Raw genomic sequence first — 10,792 nt, 5'->3', positions numbered from 1 at the left:
TCTGGCTGGGGGACTTCAGCCACCCCAACATCTGCTAGGAAAGTAGCACAACGAGCTGTAGGAAACCCAGGAGATTCTTGAAGTGCATTAAGGATCACTTCTTAAGCCAGATAATAGACAACCCTACCAGAGGGGATGCGTACTGTACCTGATGATCACCAACACAAGCGAGCTAATCAGTGATGTCAAGACTGGAGGCAGCCTAAGCTGAAGTGGTCATGCTCTTTTGGAGTTTGCAGTCCTGAGACTTATGGATCATCTGAAGAGTAAAGTCAGGACCCTAAATTTTACAAAACAGTGATTCCACCTGTTGGAGAAGTCAGTAAATAGGACCCTCTGGGAAACTGCCCTCAGGGGTAAGGGAGCAGAACAGAGTTGGCTTATCCTTAAGGATGCTTTTCATAGAGTGCAAGAGCTCTTGGTGGTCATTTGTAAAAAATAAGGAAAGGAAGGCAAGAGACCAGTGTGCCTGAGTCAAGGTCTGCTGGTCAGACTAAAAGGCAAGAAGGAAAAGCACAGGCAGTGGAAGCAGGGACAGGTATCCTAGGAAGAGCATAAGGCTGCTGAACAGTGTCTAGGAATGGGGTCAGGAAAGACAAAGTGCAGCTGAAGCTGAACTTGGCAAGACATGCAAAGGAAGTCTTCTACAGGTATATCAGACAGAAAAGGAAGGTCAAAGAAAGTGTACTCTTTGATGAACATGACTATCAAACTGGTAACAATGGATGAGGAGAAGGCTGAAGAAGTACCAATAATTTTCTACCTCGGTCTTCACTGGCAACCTCTCTTCCCACATCTTTCGAGTGGATGGACCTCAAGGCAGAGACTAACAGAGACCTTCCACTGTAAGAGAAGATCACCTGAGGAATCTGAAGTTACATGTCTATGGAACCTCACAAGATGCATCCCAGAGTCCTGAGGGAATTGGCTGTTGCAGTTGTCAAGCCACTCTCCATGATAATTAAAAACTTGTGGTAGTCAGGTGAAGTCCCAGGTGACTGTAAAAAGGGAAACATTGTACCCATTTTTTTAAAGGGTAGAAAGGAGGCCCCTGGGAACTACTGACCTATTAGCCTCAGCTCTGTGCCTGGAAAGATCATGCAGCAGATGCTCCTAGAAGCCATGCTAAGGTACGTGGAGGACAGGGAGGTGATTTGAAGTAGCTTGGCTCCACCAAGGGCAAGTCCTGCCTGACCAACCCAGTGGCCTTCTGTGATGAAGTGTCTACATCAGTGGACAAGGAAAGAACTACAGATGTTACCTATATGGACTTCTATAAGGCCTATGACACAGTCCCCAAAAACATCTTTATCTCTAAACTGGAGAGATACAGACTTGATGCATGGACGGTTTGGTGGATGAGGAAGCAGCTGGGTGTTTGCATCCAGGCTAGGGATCAACTGCTCGATATCCAAATGGAGATCTGTGACAAGTGATTTCCTTCAGGGGTCCATATTGGGACCAGTACTGTTTAATATCTTTTTCAAAAACTTAGAGAGATGAAGCGTGTTCTCAGCACGTTTGCAGACGACAGCAAGATGCGTGGTGCAATTGACATGCCTAAAGAGTGGGACACCATCTGGAGGGACCTGGGCCTGGAGACTTTAGAAGTGGACCTTTGTGAGGGTATAAAATGATCAGAGGGATTGAACACCTTTGCTATAAGGAAAGACTGAGAGAATTTGAGATTGTTCAGCCTGGAGAAGAGAAGGTTCTGGGGAAACTTTATTGCAGCTTTTCAGTATTTACAGGGGACCTATAAAAAAGATGGTGACAAACTTTTTAGTAGGGCCTCTTTCAATGGGACAAGAAGTAATGGCTTTAAACTGAAAGGGAGTAAATGTTCACTAGATATAAGGAAAAAAAATTATGATGGTGGTGATGCAACATTGGCACAGGTTTCACAGAGAGGTGGTGGAAACATTCAAGGTCATGTTTGACAGGGCTCTGAGCAACCTGATCTAGCTATCTCTGTTCCTTGCAGAGGGATGGACTAGATGAACTTTCCAGGTCCCTTCCAACCCTAACTATTCTATGATCAGGTGATTTTTTTTATAGTCTACCCTTTACTTTGTGGGCTTTTTTTCTTTTTAATTCTCAGAATTGTTTTCCAGAATCACACATGAAATTCTGCCTTCATTGAACCTAATGACAAAAAATTTCATGTTTTTTTAAACTCTTAACTTTAAAACATTTGGGTAAATAAAACAAATTAAATGAAACAAAAGTTTTCCATTTGTCATTGAAATGTTGATGAAAATCTGCTTTTAACACACTGTTGAGCAGATATAACATTGAGATATTTCACAGAGATACTTCTGCATCTACATCTTACAGTATTGTTCAAAAGAATTATTTATTTACTTAATTTTACTTAATTACCAAAAAGATATTTATGGAAAATAGTTCAAAGAAAAATCATCCCATAGTTTACAACTTTCTGATCTTGAAATAAATGTGGCTTTTAGAGAATGAGAAGTGGTTGGGTCTCTTTCAGGGAATTGTACAAATCAGTTTGGAAAGGGTACAAAATTGCCTCAGAGAGATATATGTCTCTATTAACTTATGCACCATATTACCTTATTTCACTGTCCTGAAATTAAAGAGTAATCATCTCACTTTTGTCACCTTGACACCACTCAGTAACTTCCACTTTTTCTTATGAGCAATAATCTTTCCAATATACCACCAAGTTCCTTACCATGTTTGTCATGTCTGTCAGGGAGACTAGAAAGTACTGAGCATTAGCATTCCTTGGATAAATTTGTAAGTCCTTCTACCCAGGGTTCTCCCAAGCCTTTCTTTTTATCATGACTATTTTACCCTTTTAAAACAAAGATAAAAACTACCCTCACTGAGCTTTGCCTAATTGTAAAGAGAGAATTGCAAACTGTTGGTATAAAATTATTCTATTTTTTAAATTTAAACACAAAATGCCTTTTTTTTTTAAATTTTGTTTCAACCTTAACCCATCTGTTTAGGTACTATTTAGTCGCTTCCTTTAACGTTCAGTGGTTCATCATTTAAAAAGTTATCCTACTAATTCATAAGTTCATGAAAGCCCCTAAGATCTGTATTGTTCAGTCATTCTATGAATAGTACATTAATAAATTTATTGATTCAAGTTTAGCACTTAGCTAAAAGACATTTTATAGTGCTGACAATATTTCAATAGGTCAATAAAATAAAGAAATACAGGGTAAGTCAGTCAATAACTTCAGTAATATCAATTTGTTTGCATGCCAAAGCTTCAAATCAATCAAACATGCATGTAAATAGCTCTATTAAATTTAATCTGGATTGAGAAGATACTTAAGCATATAATGAAAATTGAAGCTCTTCTTTAATTATCTGCATAAAGTGAGTCACCATCAGCATAAAAAATACAGTTAATGGTCTTTTTGTAACAATCAACTGTTTAACCAATGGCAATAATACTAAATTTTTTTTAAGATTTAAGGTCCTGATACAGCCAAGTACCTAACTCCTTGTCTAACTTCAAGCAGAAGCATAGCCTGGTTTAAGAAAATACAGTAAGCTATGTAGTGTTAAAAAAAAATGAATGCTAAAAAACCCACTGAAATATACCTCATATAGTGAAGGAATACATGTTCTTTCCTATAATTATGTATCTTGTCAATATTCCTATAATTATGTATCTTGTCAATATGTGAAATTTAGAAGACAAACATTTAACCACTACCCAAACGTAGACTTCAATCCCTCAGGTATATCTATTAATTCAAACCTGCACCACTGGAAACCTAGCAGAGAACTTTTTAACAAGCATTTATGTGGGGAGAGGGCAGGAAAGGTGGAAGAGAGGAAGAAAAAGTAAGATAAAGAAAGAACACAGGTCTACACCCTTTATTCCGTTATCTGATGGTAGCCTGACTAGATTTTGATTTAGTACAATCTTCATTCACATTTGTGAAGTGCAGTTTCCTGTTTACACTGATTGTGTAAATCTGGAGTGGCTACTTATTTCTACCCTGACAGCTATTAACTAGTTCTTGTAGTTAGATGGACTTCATGATACCTTGCTTTGCATACACACTGTAACAATTGCAGGATCAGAAAGAAAAATCCTGAGCAAAAAGGTCTGTTGAGCTATAGATTAATCCAGGATTTCAGTGCCTAAGAAGTGGGGAAACTAGTTGCATGAATCACCTGAATCTCTAATGTGTATGTGCTCACAAAAAATTTACAAAATATTTTGAAGATGGGAAATTGGCTTTCTAATTCCAACTTATTGAAATTTTAAGTGCATACATATAATTAAATATTTATTGGATTGAAAACAGTCTGATGTAAAGAGAATTACCCTAGCTTTGTAGTAGAAGGAGAGACCTGAGTTACACCTCCTTTTCCAAGGAATGCTTACGGTTTTCATATTAAAGAACTTCATATTAAGGTATTATTGAAGTAAAGGAATAGAGTGCAATTCTTATTATTCTTTTCTTACCAGAAGGCAATACAGTCATACTTATTATTTTTCTAATTCAATGAATATTTAATTATTTCATGCAAAGCTGAAGACTTCAGCAAGAATATGGCCACCCTTATTGTATTCCATATCCATAAGTACTTGACTATTCTACTCAGCTGTGGCACTGAAGGAAAAGATATCCATAGAGATGCCCACAAAAGATGTGAGTGGTGCTTCACTCTTTTATTTTTGGAAAAATATTTTACCAACTGGATTTTAGTAGAAAAGCATGAATTTAATCGATGTAACTCCCATGGAGAAAAGTGCTTCTTTCCAAAAGGGTGTGCTATTTTGTGGGAAATATGTAAATACAATACATAGATAAAACAGAAAATATGCTCTAGTCTTCAATTTCAATTGGTGGCTTCTTGTTAACCAAATATTTTGTGATTCCATTCAAACTCTTTCTTTGCCTTTTTATTAATTTCTCTGGATAAGATGGAAAGGATATAGTTTCCTCAAAGCACTACAAGATCCAAGCTCTGCATAGAGTCTGTGTAACTTTACTTTTGCCATTCTGTCCTCTTCCTTATAGCACAAAAGACGTTTCTTTCAATAATAATAATATCAAATATTTACTGTCCTCATAAGCTCCACATTCAATTTCTCAGTAGTTGAGCTTACACTGCAGATGTAAGGTACTCTATAATGTACCTCAAGCCCCTGCCTTCCAGGTGCACATAGCGAGTTTCTTAACTGGATGTGCCCCTGCTTGTCCTGGTTATTGTGGAAGGATATCTAGATTCAGAGAAGAGACCTGATCCTGACTTGTCTCTGTAATAACCTCTAGGATCTACTAATAAAGCTACTTAAATAAAAAGGCACAAAGAAATGGCAAGAAAGAAGAAAAGAGATGAGTTGAGGAAGTGCAACTGTTAATAGTTATGGAACTGATAAGAATTGTCAGAAGTGCAGCAGCTTACTGGAATAGATTCATAAGAAAAATTACATCTGTTAATGTGGATTACCAGTGCCACTCAGAAAGGCAATGAACAGACAGGATCTCTTTCACCTGCATATTTTCAAGAAGAGATTTACCATTATACTACTGAGGAGAAAAAAAAAAAAAGTGAGTTAGTTATAAGACTACAGTACATGAAAAATATGCCACATGTTACACTAAAGGTGCTTAAAGATAATCATGTTCATGTCACTGTTTCAATGACCTAAAATGGAGGAAAACCACTACACTACACAGTCTCCATGACAAAAGCAAAGCTGAACAAAGTATGTGATGCTTCAGAAACCACAAAGCAGTGTACATCAGCCAGAAGGCGACATATAACGTTTGATATAATGGATTGGATTGTGAGTACAGTGAATGTCTTCCTAGAAATGGAGACATGTGGGTGACTAGCCTTTAAGATATTTGTGCTGAACCATAATACATCATGAAGTCTTCTAATTTTTCTCAGTGTTAACTGATGGATTACTAAAACAGAAATTTCCTTGTGTGATGATCACCGTTTCATGAGGATAAAAGCTATGGTCTTATTGTTCTCATAAAATTGTGTCTACATTTAAAACAGCACAATTGTTCCATTCTACATATGAAAATATGGATCCAGGATTAAGTTCCAAGTGACATGTCAACAGCATCACTTTCAAATCTCTCTAATTTAGAAAGGGAAATAAAAAAGTTGGAGCACCTTGGTGAGCACATCTAATCAAGCTTAATTTGATTTTTTTTTTTTTCTATTCTGGATAACTACCAATGTCCTATATTTGGTATAAACAGCACTACTGAATTGGACCATAGCAAACATTAAATGGCTTTAAGTCAGAGAAATCATACATTTATTACAACTTTTTCACATTTTTTATTTATGGAAATTGGAAAACTTATAATCATTTGGGATGTTAGGTTAGTTGTATTCAGTTTTCTTGCTGCTGAAAGGATATAGTGTGATATGAAACATCTCCTAAAGCTTTTATTCAGTATACAGACTAAATGAAGTGCAATTTCGTGATAATTACCTTTAATAATACAAGCTACATAAATTTTCCATATCAGTACACCATACTTCAGTATCTGAAGCTTTGATGACAAATTAGATCTACTTTTAATATGTTTTAGTCTGTAAGATCAAAAGAGGACTTTCTGGTATATCTGAAAGTTCAGGCTTCTATGCTTACTTATGTATGAGCATCTTCAAGACTGATTGCAGCAGAGGAAAAAAATCAGATATAATGACAGTATAACTAGTGACCTAAATTTTATCTTTGCAGCAAGATATGCCCTAACTGATTATTCCTGAACTAAATCATAGCTAATATCTGTCTTCCATGCCACAAAAATGTTAACACTTAACACTGCTTTGATGTTCTTACATGAGTAAGAGTTCATTAAATATTTACTTAAATTGTTTTCCTCTGCATTTTAAATTTTTGTGGATGTTACATTTCCTGGATCCCAATCTATCTTCTGATAAAAGTAAAAGGTCTTCAAACTTATCTTTCTATACAGTTTAGAAATTGTTCACCACAGAACAGCTCCTGCTTACGACAGAAGCATTTTTAATGACATGTTGGTAAAAAATTATGGATGTTAAAAGACCGGAAAACTAGGAGACTTCACAAACGCCACTACCATAAGAGACCTAACTAGCGGCTCAGAAGAAAGAAATGGGATTCAGTGCTCAACAGTTTAGCTTTCTGGGTTCACTCTCCACTCCCACAGGTACAGGGGCTGAAAGTTGGTTTTGTCCTCTTCTTTTGCTTACATCAGACTGATCCCCATTTACCTTTGGAGAAGTAACAACAAGTTACAGCCTAGGAACTTGTTTAAAATACGGATCATATTCTCATTTCTAGCTGTTAATTATGTATATTAAAACTTATCTAGTAAACTTTCTCAGTACTGCTAGCAAAAAACAGAGGACTTGTGCTTTATTTTACATCCACTCATTTATTAGATTGTCTGATTCTTAGACATGATCGTCTTTCTGGGGACATTTAAACATTTGACATTTAAAACATCAATTTAATTTCAAACGTTACCTATATTAAATTTAATTCAAGATAAGACAATTCTCCTAACTATATTCTAGTGTTTTTATGAGCATCAGTAAAAGGTAAAAGTATCTAAGGTGAAGTTGCAATTTACCTCCATCTCATGTAAACCTGTTGGATGCTTGATCTGCAATAATTTCTAGTGGAAAAAAGACCAATCGAACAGTTAGCTGACATTAAAGGAAAAGCAGATAATTCAAGTTACAATTTATGAGATGTGACCTAGAAGCCACGTAAGCAATAAACTTAGATCCATTAAGGCAACTTTTTTTCCATAACTGATATTCATAAAATAAGAATTTTGGCTAGTATTTTAAACACACCTAAAGACATAGGGACCCAGATCACAGTGAAATACTTCATCTCGAATATAATGAGATTTAAATCCCTCAGGCTGTTTTGGAGAGCTTAATCTTGACGTTTTATCTTAAACTAGAGTAATTGAATATATAATACATGTTGCCTGAAGACATGATAGTGCTCACTCTAGTGAATAAAGGTCTTCAGCCTAAAAAAAAAGTACATGGATTATTTAAGAACCAGGGGATTGTTATCTTTCCTTACTGTATGTTAGAAATATGCATTAAACTTCAACTGGTTCTGTGCTTCAAGTATAAAATTTTAAGAGGTTTATACAAATATTGACAAAGTCCTTCACATAAAACTGAAATGCTACAACTTTTCGGGGGGGGAAAGGTGGATTCTGATTAGAAAAAAAAAACCTGTTTGCTTGTACTGCAAACCATGCCACTTATCATACACAGATGGAGATTCATCATTTTCAAACAAAAATAAAATATAGCCTGTATCCAGACTGACTGAACTCTTGAGAGGGAATCCTTTAACCAAGAGTTTAATTTTATTAAAAGCATTTCTTTATCTCCTGAATTATATTTTACTTTTGTGATCAAAAAGAAATTTCAAATTTCTTGGGCAAAACTAACTACCAAAAATGAAAAGCAAAACTTCTAGCAGTTTATTTAGCAATTTAGTCCCTACAATTCAGTTTCGCAAGAACCATTCATTTTTGTAATGCCCCTCAGCCCCAACTCAAGTCTTTTTGCTTTTACACTTGTATAAAATCTACAAGACATTTAGGAAAATGTTTATACTTTGGTTTGAATCACAGGCAGGTGCAGGACTGTTCAAGGACACAAGGAAATTAGCACGCAGAAATGCACAGTATGATCTGGGCAAAATAAGACTCAGAGAACACTTATGTTGTCAGTAATAGCTTGGCCTATTAACACAAAAACTTTTTTGTCCTGTTAATTCTATACCAAGTTGTTTGTCTTTTGTGCTATTTTCTAATCTAGGCAATCATGTTAAAAATTATTAACCATTAATAAGTCTGCTAGGTTGCTTTGTCACTATCTGTCTCCTCCTAGAGTGGTGTGTCATAATATATACCTTGGGGATTGATTCTCTTCTATAGAATCATAGAATCATAGAATGATTTGGTTTGGAAGGGACCTTAAAGACAATCTAGTTCCAATTCCCCTGCCATGAACGGGGACACCTTCCACTAGACCAGGTTGCTAAGGGCCCCACCCAACCTGACCTAGAACACTTCTAGGAAACGGGCATCCACAACTTTTCTGAGCAACTTGTTCTAGTGTCTTGCCACCCTCAGAGTAAAGTTCTTCCTAATATCTAATCCAAATCCTCTCACAGTAAAGTTCTTCCTAATATCTAATGCAAACTCTCTCACAGTAAAGTTCTTCCTAATATCTAATCCAAACCCTCTTCCAGTTTAAATCCATTCCCCCTTGTCCTGTCACTTATAGGACACTTATATGGCTTTTGACAAAATCCCACACTGACAACACCAGCTTTGTGGATAATGAACTCCAAGCTGGCTTTTCAGTCTGATTGTGAAATACAGTAATCCCAGTGTTATTTCTGGTGGGTTTCTTGTTTGCTTGTTTGTTTTTTTGTTTTGCTAAATTGATGTATCTGCAATAGTGTTTCATTAGAATTTACAGTATGCTTTTGAAATGAACCCCATTAATAATACCTACTGTGTTTTAAACCATTTTATAGAAAGGTCTAGGTCCATACAATCTGTTGAATTTATTATTCTTTCATCCTTCTGGATGAAACTAAACAATACAACAAGGTTTAGGAGATACCCTAATGTAAGCCACCTGTTAGTGGGTGTTAATCCCATGGTACCAGACTGGAGATAGAAAAAAGAAGAAAAAAAAAAACCCAACATGTAGATTAATGTAAAAATGGTGAGTCCTCAGCACTGCCTGGGTTTCTCTAAAAACATTTTGTGTCATACTCCCTAGTTACTGCTTCACTTAGATCTATTGATTCCATAGATGAGTTATCACACTGAATAATGTTCACATTGCATACTTAAGAAAGGGAAGGAAAGAAAAAATGTAACCTAGAAAAATTGATAAGTTCACAACTACAAAAAATCAGAATCATTGTTGCAAAGGAAAAGCATCAATACAAAGAAGCAATTAAGGCAGATGTAAAACTAATCTGTGATGCACAGTTTATAAACGTATCTTAACAGAAGAAAATACCTTCATGTAACAGTATTCTCTGTTTTTCATCAGTATAGAGAAAATTCTTGTTTGGAAGTAAAGATAATTCTCTAGATCAAAATCTCCTAACATTGCTTCAATTTTTTTTTCCATTTTTCTGCCTACTTAAAGACCAGGGAACTTTCTTGGCAAATTACTCTTATTTTAATTTTTTGTTTTGAAACAACATTTTTAGCAAGTTGGGTTGTGACAATAGAAATATTACAGAACAGCAGCAAATCTTGAAGAGTTTGATCATAGCAAAGACTGGTCTTGAATACTGCATTTACCAGTATGGAACCTGGATGAGAAGGACAGAAAGATATGTGATCAAATCAATCAGTATGCACATGCATGTGCATGGTAGTAGTTCTGTCATATTTAATGATGAACGTACAGACTGCCCAAGGATTTCTAAGAATAGTGCTTTCTCTCTTCAGCTTTGCTGTTGCTACTGTGTTGAGGTCTGTGATTCTTAGAAAGAATGCATGAACACTGAAACACCATGGAAAATGATAAAAAACCCACAAGAAGGCATTTGACAGAGTGAAGAGAACTGTTAACCAAGACTGCACTACAGAAAAGCTGCTATAATAAGAATGGGAGAACGCTTCAGCAGAGTACTGAAGCACAGCTAGAAGCCCATGCTGCTTAGACCCTTGATATCTAAAGAGGAGAAAACACTCAGCTGTTAGAGGAGCTTCTGCCTGTGGATTTTTTTGAAATGGAACTATTCCACAATTAAAGGAGG

General features: G+C 36.0%; 1 long non-coding RNA gene across 1 annotated transcript in view; it reads right to left on the bottom strand.

The window, feature by feature from the left end:
- LOC108494623 overlaps positions 1-8,894 on the bottom strand; it is a 12,305-nt gene extending 3,411 nt beyond the window's left edge. Inside the window, exons 1-2 of the long non-coding RNA XR_001873921.1 lie at positions 8,842-8,894; positions 7,596-7,671 (exon numbers count right to left, since the gene is read on the bottom strand). This is a non-coding gene — a long non-coding RNA (uncharacterized LOC108494623). The remainder of the gene's footprint in view (positions 1-7,595; positions 7,672-8,841) is intronic.
- Positions 8,895-10,792: the final 1,898 nt, after the last annotated feature.

Source organism: Lepidothrix coronata, unplaced genomic scaffold (assembly GCF_001604755.1).
Source record: "Lepidothrix coronata isolate B3197 unplaced genomic scaffold, Lepidothrix_coronata-1.0 Scaffold26, whole genome shotgun sequence".
In the NCBI taxonomy this organism is placed as follows: domain Eukaryota; kingdom Metazoa; phylum Chordata; class Aves; order Passeriformes; family Pipridae; genus Lepidothrix; species Lepidothrix coronata.
This window is presented reverse-complemented; position numbering and strand designations above follow the sequence as displayed.